This window comes from Pteropus vampyrus, unplaced genomic scaffold (genome assembly GCF_000151845.1).
Source record: "Pteropus vampyrus isolate Shadow unplaced genomic scaffold, Pvam_2.0 Scaffold99, whole genome shotgun sequence".
NCBI classification, from domain to species: Eukaryota; Metazoa; Chordata; class Mammalia; order Chiroptera; family Pteropodidae; genus Pteropus; species Pteropus vampyrus.
The window spans coordinates 5,191,623-5,202,290 of record NW_011888880.1 but is presented as its reverse complement, the minus strand read 5'-3'; the positions used below and the strand labels follow the sequence as shown (position 1 = coordinate 5,202,290).

Below are 10,668 nucleotides of genomic sequence, written 5' to 3'. Positions count from 1 at the left end.
GTGCCATGCCTACGCCTGTTTACCTGGAAGGTCTTTCCTGGCAGGGACTTACTCTTCCCAGGAGGTAAATTTAATCTTCTCTTAACAGCTGGTGCACTCTTCTGGGGCTTCACCATATTGAAATAAATGTCACACAACATATTTGGAATGTCTTTTTCAGATAATGTACATTTCTCTGCCATCCTTATGGCGGCCAATTAGTGATGAAACGAGATGAAAATCTAAATAATGAGCTTCTTTTTCATTTAGAATGTTTTTAAGACTCTCGTTACTAATAGTTCTAAAAATATTTTGAAATTTTCAGCTCTTAGGGGATTAATTTTTTTCAGTATTAGAGACTTATATGCTTCTTATTATTAAACTTTTGTTGCTTTTTGTATTTTGGAGACATGTTTCTGTAAATGGAAAGAGGATGATAGGCTTTGCTTTCAGATCGAGCCAAGTTCTAATTTTGGCTCTACTACTTACTGGTAATTGCTGGTCTGCTAACTTCTCAGGGACTCAGCTTTCTCATCTGTAAATTGGGAAGGATACTATTCTTTTTCCATAAAGCCATTAGTGTTGAATGGCACAAAAGATGTCAAGTTCCTATTATGGTTTCTGGGAGATCATTGATAAACAATATCGATAGCTATGATATCATTTACAGTGAATTACGGTTCAACTAAAATATTACTTGAAGTTTATATTCTTATAAATTGAATCTACGAGAAACTGCCAACTCTGGAAGAATGGACTTTACAAATGAATTTCTTTTGTATACAAATATTCCTCGGTGTGCAAGTAATCACACACAGTATGTAAATGAATGCATATGGCTGTGTTCCAATAAAACTTTATTTACCGAATCTGGTTGGTAGTTTGCCGATCTTTAATTTATTATCATAATTTAGCCTGAGAGAGGTCATCATGTAGTATTGAGCAGATCTATCTTAAGAAAAATGGGAGGATAGCATTACAGATACTGTATGCTCATTCACTGGGGAGTTGCTGGGTATTAGGTGCCCTTTTAGGAGGTGCTGTAGATATAAGAACAAATAAAACAAGCCCATTAACCTGTAAAGGCTGCCTTCATGTTATAAAAAACATATTTCAGTTCACACAAAGATGATACGTTTGATGAAGTATTCGTAGTTGAAAGAGATTAACATACTAATTCCAGAAGATATATTAATTTTTTCCTTATTAAAATTCATATTCAATTAGAAAAAGCTAAAAATATGGAATGTTATAAAGAAAACACCAAAAAAACCCCCCCAAACCCAAATCCATTGTAATTTCACTACCTGAGCCAACAACTTTTAATACGTGGTGTGTTTCCTTCTGGTCTTCCTGTTCGTTTATTTTAATGACTTTTTTGAGGCATAATTTACATACCATAAAATTCACCCATTCAAAGTGTGTAATTCAGTGACTTTTAGTAGATTTATAGAATTGTGCAACCGTCACTAGAACCCACTTTTGGAACACTGGTGCTTTTGAGGTATAATTGACATAAAATAAACTACACATAATTCAATTATATAATTTGATAAAATTTGAATCATGTCTACACCCATGAAACCTTCATCACAATCAAGATCGAGCATTTCCAGCATTGCCAAAAATTTCCTTGAGCATCTTTGTCATCCCTCCCCCATGCTGGTCCTCCTCCCTCCATACCCACCTCCAGGTAACCACAGACTATTTTCTATTACTTTAGATGAGTTAGTATTTTCTGGAATTTTAAAAATTGAATCATACAGTATGTATTCTTGTATGTCTGCTTTTTTTCCCTCAGCATAATTATTTTGAGACTTATCCATGTTTTAGTGTATATCAACAGTTCATTCCTTTTTGTTGCTAAAAAGTATTCCACTGTATGAATATCCTACAATTTGTTTATCCATTTACCTCTTGATAGACTTTTTGGCTATGTCCGGTGTGGGGATACTACAGATAAAGCTGCTCTGAATATTTGTATATCGCTCTTTGTACGGATATATGCTTTCATTTCTCTTGTGAAAATATCTAGGAGTGAAATGGTCGAATCAAACGATAGTTATGTTTAACTCCTTAAGATGCTAGCAAACTGTTTTTCAGAGTGGCTGTAACATTTTACATTCCACATCAGCAGTGTATGAAAATTCTAGTTGCTTCACATTCTTGCCAATACTTGGTATAGTTAGTCTTTTTTAATTTTAACCATTTGACTAGGAGTTTAGTGGCATCTTATTGTGGTTTTAATTTTTTGCTTCCCTAATGACTGGTGAAATTGAACATCTTTCATGTGCATATTTACCATCCATATATTTTCTTTGGTAAAGTATCTATTGAAAAATATTTTTCCTAATGTTTTCTCCCAGAAGTTTTATAGTATTAGGTTTTACATTTAGGTCTCTGATCTATTTTGAGTTAATTTTTGCATATGGATATCTAATGGTTTCAGCACCATTCATTGAAAAGACTATCTTTTTTAAATTGAATTACCTTTATACATTTGTCAAAAGTCAGTTGTCCATACAGCTGTGTGGGTCTGTTTCTGGAGTTTCTTTTCTATTCCATTGATCTATTTGCCTATATTTAAGCCAGTACTAAAATGTCTTGATTTTAGTATCTTTAGAATAAGTCTTAAAATCAGATGGTGTTAGTTCTCCAATGCTTTACTTCTTTTTCAAAATGTTTTTGGCTATTTTGTGACCTTTACATTTCCATATGAATGTTAGAATCACTTTGCTAATTCCTACAATAAAACCTGCTGAGATTTTGATTGAAATTTCATTGAATTTATAGATTGCTTTTGGGAGAATTGACATTTTAACAATATATATTTTTTTGACCCACAAACAAGACGTCTCTTGCTATTTATTTAGATCTTTAATTTATTTCAGCAATGTTTTGTAATTTTTAGTGTATAGATATTGTACATAGTCAGATTTATCTCTAAGGTTTTTATATTTTTTGATACTGTTTTTAATGGTATTTTAATTTCTGATTGTTGCAAGTATATAGAAATATAATTGATTTTTAAAATATTGAACTTGTATCCTGCAACTTTGCTAAACTCACTTATTAGTTCTAGTAGGTTTTTGTTGATAGTATTTTTTTTTTTAGGTGAGGTAACCCTTGATTGACCTCACAGATTGCAAGGACCTTGTCAGCTTACAATCCCTTATTTTTTATTTTTATTTTTTACGTCTACAGCACTTGGTCTTCCTAGGTGGTCTCCCTTCCAAATACTAACCAGGCCCTACCCTGCTTAGCTTCCGAGATCAGACGGGATCAGGCTTGTTCAGGGTAGCATGGCTGTAGATGATAGTCTTTTTTCAAGTGTATGTTTTTTGACATAATGTGATCATACTATCAACAAAATTTTGTATCCTTTATTTTCACTTAAATTTTAAAAGTAATTCTCTTCTAAAGTATTAAAATTCTTTTTAAACGTTAAAATTAATACTTGCATCATGTCTCAAAATGTAGTTAATCACTATTATTTTTATTGTATTTCTCTCTATATATAAAACGCATTGATAAATGTCATGGTAAATTCCAAAAGCTTGTACCAATTATAAAACTGTAGCGGTAATCGACAAGCTAGATGGCAGTCACTCACAGGTGGCCAATATGACGTCTTAAAGCCACAACACATTAAACACCTCTTTCCCATGCCCCAGATGGTAAGTGAAACTGGCTGTTCCCATATGTATGTGCGTGCTCCCTTTTAGGATATGTATTACTTTGAAAATATTTCTAAAGGGAGATGGTGAATTTAAGCCAACTATTGCTCATTATGGTGGTGAGGAAACAGACTTCGAATCTGCTTAAACCCTTTTCCCTTCTCATTCGTGACCTAAGATGCTCTCTGGATGTTTTAGCAAAGCGATAGACTGTTCTCTGATGGCTGTGACAGCTCTTCTTTGGCTGTCAGGCCTGCGTCAAAATAACTGAATCACTTAAAGGAAAAAAAATTGCTGCTCAAAATAACCGAGATCAAAGGTCTCTTATCTGCCTGTGCTTGTGAGTGGAAGGAGTGAGCGAGGGAAAATTTCTTTAAATATGATGCTCTGAAGTACCTGGGCTAATTTTCAAAAAATTGTGCAAGTTAAATGTGAGTTGGTATCACTGCTGTGTATTGCAGTGAAGTGTGGATTGCTTTTCATGTCCTCTTATACTCTGCAGTAGCTGTGCCACCAAATATATTCGCAAGGATGACCGACCACCGCTCACTATGTCCCAGACTGGGTTTCATAGTTAGCTGAGGACCGTAGGCCTGTTTGCACGATGTTTCTCTGTGTGACAGTCCTGAGTGCAATCCCAGGTCCTGGGACTGAGCCTACATCATACTGTAACCTCCACCCTGTCAGCACCAGTCCCCAGCAGCATCCCCTGCCACGTGGGCAGCTGAGGAAGTGGGTCCTGTGCCAGAGGGCATGCAAGAAAGCGGTTGACTGTGAGCAGCGAGCGATAGGAGGCGGGGAACGACCTGGAAGCAGCGTCAGATAAATTAGAGACCAAGTTCAAGTGAGGGCCCAGCAAATCCGGGCCACTTCTAGAGAGGCTCTGAGAGCTCTGGAAAGTCAGCCGGGGAGGGCGGTGGCCTCTGGGGAGCCTGGCAGAGGTGGAGGTCAGGCCTGCAGTGGGCCGGGATAAGAGTCAAGGCTCTGTGGCTGCAAACCATGGACACTGGTGCTGTCAGACCAAGGGCTCTATGGGGAAGGAGGATAGAGATGGCTCGCAAGGACAGGGCAGCCCCAGGGGTCTAGGGAGCAGGCGCCAGTGGACGGCTGTTCAAGGCGCTATACTGTGAGAATGAATCCACTGCTTTTGTGCCTCCAGTCAAGACGGGCAGCCTGTGTGTTCATCTCTTCTCGAGTTGACGACATTCATTAGTGCTTGTGGCACTGCCTAGGCGTGGGGAAGTCATCGGTGAAAAAAACGGCCCTTGTTCTGATGGGACTGGCGTTCCAGTGGGTGAGACAGATCATAAGCAGATGAAAAATGCCGCGTATGGCGGTGTGTGCCATAATGAAAACCATAGCAGGACAAGATGAGCGATGGCTTTTCTGGGAAGTGATCTTTGAGCAGCAGTCTGGAAGAAGGCAGTGACTTGTGGCCCCATGTGCATCTAGGATCCCTAAGGGTTTGGATTGGGGCCCTCGGTTTCCCAGGCCAAGCGAGGCTCGTGGCTGGCTGAGTGATCACTGGTAGGAGTTCCTGAGTCATTTCGTGTAAGAGGCAGGTCGAGTTATCCACCGTAGCTGGGAGAGTTCCGGGAGCTGTTCCCCGGGTTGCAGCTGACCCCGCGGAACGACCCCATTTGAGATAATCCCCAGTGCGGCCATACTGGCTTTTGTGATGAGGAAGGAGGAGCGTCTTTGGACTCCGTTGGGACTGGAGGTGGCAGCCTTGACAAGGGCTGGAATAGGTGCAGGTGAGCATTGCGGGGTGAAGTTATGCCTTCTCTCTCGAGTAGCCATCGGAAAGTCTACCCGTGGGACCCTCCGCAGGCCAGGCCAGAGCTGAATGAAGAGCCCTCTGGCTTGTCTGTCTCGCTCTGTACGTGGCTTGTCTTAGAGTTAGTGCTTATTCATCACAGACCTCGGATTTGGAACTCACACTTTCTCGTTACTGGATCACGTGACACAGCCATCTGAGAGTCCAGCTAATCACATGTACCATGTGCAAAGTGAGACTTGGGACCTGGGCAGAAGGGTGCCTCCCTTCCATCCTTAACTGGCGGGAGAACCATGCCGTGCTGACTCCAGTGCCTCCGGTATGGACAGCTGTGCGTTGCGGGTCTTGGGGGAGATTTAGTTCATGTTGCTTAAAGAGCACCTAACCGAGCTGGAAAGATAAAAACACTGATGAATGGTGTGTAGCAACGGTACACAATCTGCTACCGTGGTTTTGTGTCCTGTTGGTCAGAGGAAGCCTCGTGAAAGAGCTGGGCTTTCGAAAGATGGGGAGTAAAACACATGTCGAGCGAGCGAGCTATAGGTCAAGCGATATGGAGGATGTTCTGGAAAAAAGGGATGAGAAGTGACCATGCAGCCAGCACATAGAAAGTAGACACTCTGGGGACGGGTGAAGCCTGAGGGGGCGTTACTGGCAGACATCAACACACGGACTGGGCAAGACGATGAGGAGACACCGTCAGGAGAGAAGGAATGGCCAAGGCTGCGGGGTCAGGGCTAGAGGTCAGGTGCGGACAGAAATGTGAGATGAGCAGTGAAGTGATAGCAAAGTCAGAGAGGAAGAGTGAGATGACTTCCGGTGGCTTAGTACCTAAGCCTGTGACTAATGAGCTGGGGACGGGAGCCCGTATGTCTTGCCAAGGTAGGGAGGAAGTCCATCCAGACAGGAGAAGCCAGAGGTGTGGCGTAGGAATAAGGGACATCGCCATTCTGTTGACCATGATATTCTTCTAAAATAGAGTGAGTTGACAGAAGGTCTGAGTTTGGGGAGGCCAACAGATTAGGAGGCGACCGCCATGGAAAAGGTAGTTGGTCATAGTTTCCATGAGGTGGTGACATGGCAAACCGCAGGGCGGCGGGAGCCTGTCTCGTGCTCCCCCCAGGAGGGAGTGGGTGAGGCGGGGTGGGCAGTTTACAACTAGCTAGTTTGAATGACTTCAGCTGGCTCTGGGTCGTGGGGCTGTCACTCGTTATCGGGTACCCAGGGCTGGTGGATAATGGCTGGGGTGTGAGGCCAATAAAAGAGGTGGCTGGGCATGGGCTCGGGACTGGGTGGTTTGTATTGGAAAAGCGCACTTGCAGATGAGCTGCTCGCCATCGGTTGGAGTTCGGCGGGCGGTGGTCTCCTTGGGGTCAGCAAGTCTCCTAATGTCAAAACATCGGAATATGGAAAATAAGACATGGTTGTACAGATGTGTGATGGGCGCATAAGTAGTTAGGGCGGACCTCCCACATCCAAACTAAGCTATGTGTATCAGTGAATATACAATAATAACAATAAAGCACGTTCTTATACAGCCCTTGCCACACACCTGATTTTCCACATGATTTACAAGAATTAACTCATTTACGGCCTGTTAGCAACCTTATGAGGAAATGCTTTGACCATCTCAGCTGAGGAAACAGGCTCAGACAGGTTAAGCGACTTGCTAGTGGTCAGACAGTAGGAGCTGAGGCAGGGATTTGAACCCAGGAGTCTGGCATCTGTGCTTTAACCACTACACAGTACTACATATGATATGGCCCCTGCCATCAAAAATGGTGAGTTACTTCAAAAGATAAGCCAAAAATGTTTGAAGAGATAGTAAAAGTAAAGAGCAGGGCATCTTTGAGCTCCAGAGAATGGAGTGGCCCAGTTTGTCTCAGAGGGGAGTTTTGCAAGACCCGGGGGTGTGCGAGACAGTTTTTGGGGTGCAGAAAGAACAGATTGGATCTTCTTTCATATTGCAATTCCATCGACGAGCCTGGACTCCCAGTACAGCCACGAGACGTGAAATTTATGAGGTTCACTGAAGGCCGCGTGGATTGACATCTCCCGCCATTAGCTCGCATGTGAAGAGACCGCGCGTGCGGAGGGAGAGCTCCCCGCTGACATCTGCTGTCCTTTGTGTTGCTGGGTGATGACGGAACGAGTCCTGGGGCTGGGTCACAGCAGCGAGCACCCCGACCAGGACCCCCCGCTCTCGGGAGCTGCGTCCTGGTTGGGGAGGACAGGTGATAAACACGATGGGTGAAGGAAATGATACAGCGCGTTAGGCGGAGACATATACTAAGGAGGAACCTAAAGCAGAGGCGGGGCGGGCAGGACTGGGGGAAGAGGGGTGCCTCCGGGAGAAGGCACTGTTGGAGCAGCCGTGCTGGAGGTGAGAGTGGGGACCACGTGGCTCTCCGGGGGAAGAGTGTTCAGTGCGCTCAGGCACGCGCGGGCGCACACGCACACACACACACACGCACACGCACCACACACAGAGCAAACGCTAACGCCCGAGCTGGGAACGTGCCTGGAGGAGTGTGGGAGGGCGAGGAGGTCGTGGAGGTCGCGGTTCAGTTGTGACGGGAGCGGAGTGAGCTGGAGGAGGGTCAGGAGATGAAGCAGAGAGATTACGGGGTGCGTCCCGCGTGTGGGCAGGTGCTTGTGGCTATGGAACAGGACCCTGGCTTTTCCTGAGTGAGATGAGAAGCCACTGGAGGGTGTGAGCAAAGGAGTTTCTAGGCTCCTGTTTCTAGAGGACCGTTCAGGCTGCCGTGTTGAAAATAGAAGGCAGGGCAGGGATTCCAGAGGGAGGCCGAGAGCAGTTTCCCAGATGAGTGACAGTGGTGGCTTGGACCAGGGCCTGCATGCGGGATGTGATGGTAGAACCGATGGGGTTTACTGATACATGTCAGATGTGAGCGGCGAGAGAGAGACCAGTGCTATACACACGTTATTTATAGTGCAATTACACCGCGAGCAAATGTTTACAACCTTTTATTGATAGGGACGCATGATGAAAAAGTGTGTTTTTTGTGCACGTGAAAATCCCCTGCAAATTACATAGTTTACAGGGATTCTGAAGGGAGAGACCAGTGGGGAGGGCGACCGGTGCTGAACTTGGTTGGGCCTTGAAGAACAGGTAGGAGTCAGACAGATAGAGGGGCCCAGGGCACTGTGGGTCCTTGCAGCTCTGGCATCATTCTGCGTTGAGCCCTGAGTTAGGCAGTAGGTTTTGTGATTGAAATGGCAGCAGGAGTCCACCCCTGAACCTTTTCTTTAGATGGGGGTGGGGGTGTGGCAAGTGAGGGGCTGGGGGTGACTGGGAATTTTTGACTGGGGAATGAGTGGTATGAGTTTGCGTCAACAATTCACTCCTCTAATAAGCTCTGAATGAGTGCCATTGGTTAATCAATGAATGACAGTAACTCAGTGGCTAGAATGATTTATTTAGTAAATGGGGCCATGTCGATGAGTTATCGTATATATTTATAGATGTTATATGTACTTATTGATGTATATTTATATGTAGTATAGTTGTTATACCATACCACATAGTCTAGCATATAGTATAGTTATATAGACATACATGCATGTGGACATATTTATTTCCATTAATGAGAATGATTCTGTTAGACTTACAGTGGTTGTTATATAATTATTGTTTTTTTTCTGATTACACGGCTGAATTTTACCAAGCTCTATCTGTGTGTCAGAAAGTAAAGATTTCTCGGTGACTGCCATTTAACTGGACTTCCCTTCACGGAGTAATTGCATGGTCTCACCTGCACCCATCCTGCAGACTGCAGGTGGGCGCTCTGGGATGTGGCTCTAGGTGCCCCAGACATAATAAATACGATGGCAGAAATACCCTTTCCTCCCGTCTGTGTTTGTAAGACAGTCTCTTTTATGCCAGAGGAACTATTTTGGGAAGATGATTCGTGTCACATTTTGGCCTCGTTTACAGTTATAAGTTGTAAATGGTGCTGGTTTGCCTGGAGGTGTAAACAGAAATTTTATCTTCATATGTGTGTGGAACTACCTGAGACTGAAAAGTAAAAGTACTTTCTAGTCTTGAGTTCTGTTTTAGGCTGTAAATGGGGAGGTTAATAAGATATTTATCAAAATTCTAATTTTATTTTATTAAAAGCATGCCTCCAAAAGGATTCCAATTACTTGTGGCCACACCATCATTTACAAACACAGATGGAGAAGTGGAAGAACCTAATGCCTTATCGTTACAAGCAGATGATTCTGCAAAATAAACACGGCTTTCTCCACTGAAATACTGTGAAAAGTGAGGGCAGGTGGTAAATTACTTCTGTCGTTTAAGGAACAGAAGGGACAAGATTATTCAAAGTTTATTTAGGTATAGATGATAAAGACGAGCTATTCTGATGATTTTGACTTCCTTTCTGGTAAATAAAGTGCTATGGGAAGGATATGGCAAACCACTTATTTATTCAGTGATTAAAATGCATAATGGCAATAGAAATGAGAAACATGTAACACCTGAGTTTATTATGCCTCGCACACAGGAGTTCTTTAAAAGTGTTCATTGATTTGTCCCCAAGTTACAAGACGAAAAAAAAAGGGGTTTGGAGTGTGACTAGATTTTTCTATGACTTTCAAGGAATTTCATAGCCTACCTCAAAATTTAAAAATTTGCAAAATATTATTTATTTAAAAAAATTAAATCACAGCATGAAAACAATGTAAAGAAGTGAGGTTTTTAGGTTTTTTTTTTTTTTTTGCTGTAAGCCCATTTTGATGGCTACATTTTTTGGACGGAATGACTGTCTTTCTAGTCTACTGACATTAAGACTCTTCCCCCTCCCCCCCACCTTTGGACATGGGCTTTAAAAAAATTATTTTCTATTTCAGCTGTAGGTTGGTGCTTTCCAATTGGGTCTTCTCACTCATGCTGTTTAAAGAGATTTAGTAATATTTAATTAAGATTCCTCAATTAACAGCAAAACCAAATGCATTATGAGAGCTTTGATTCCCAAGTGGTAATTTGAAAATATTATTGATTTGAGTGTGCTTACACACGCAGTTTTGCCAAATCAGCTGAATCCAGCTTCATGGCAAAATCTGGCCTTGAGTTCTCTCAACCTGTTAGCATCCTCCATCTGTGACAAGTGACATCTACTTTTCCCCCCATTTTCTTATGTTGAGACTACCTTTTATCTTATCTCATCCATTAACTAGCCTCATTAACTAGCCCAAGCTTATACTTTCGGA

General features: G+C 42.9%; 1 protein-coding gene and 1 pseudogene across 1 annotated transcript in view; one reads left to right on the top strand and one right to left on the bottom strand.

Annotated features, from left to right (window-relative positions):
• SLCO5A1 (solute carrier organic anion transporter family member 5A1) overlaps nucleotides 1–10,668 on the top strand; it is a 116,428-nt gene that overhangs the window by 35,575 nt on the left and 70,185 nt on the right. The gene's annotated exons all lie outside the window — the stretch shown is intronic.
• LOC111742702 lies at nucleotides 3,175–3,293 on the bottom strand (annotated as a pseudogene).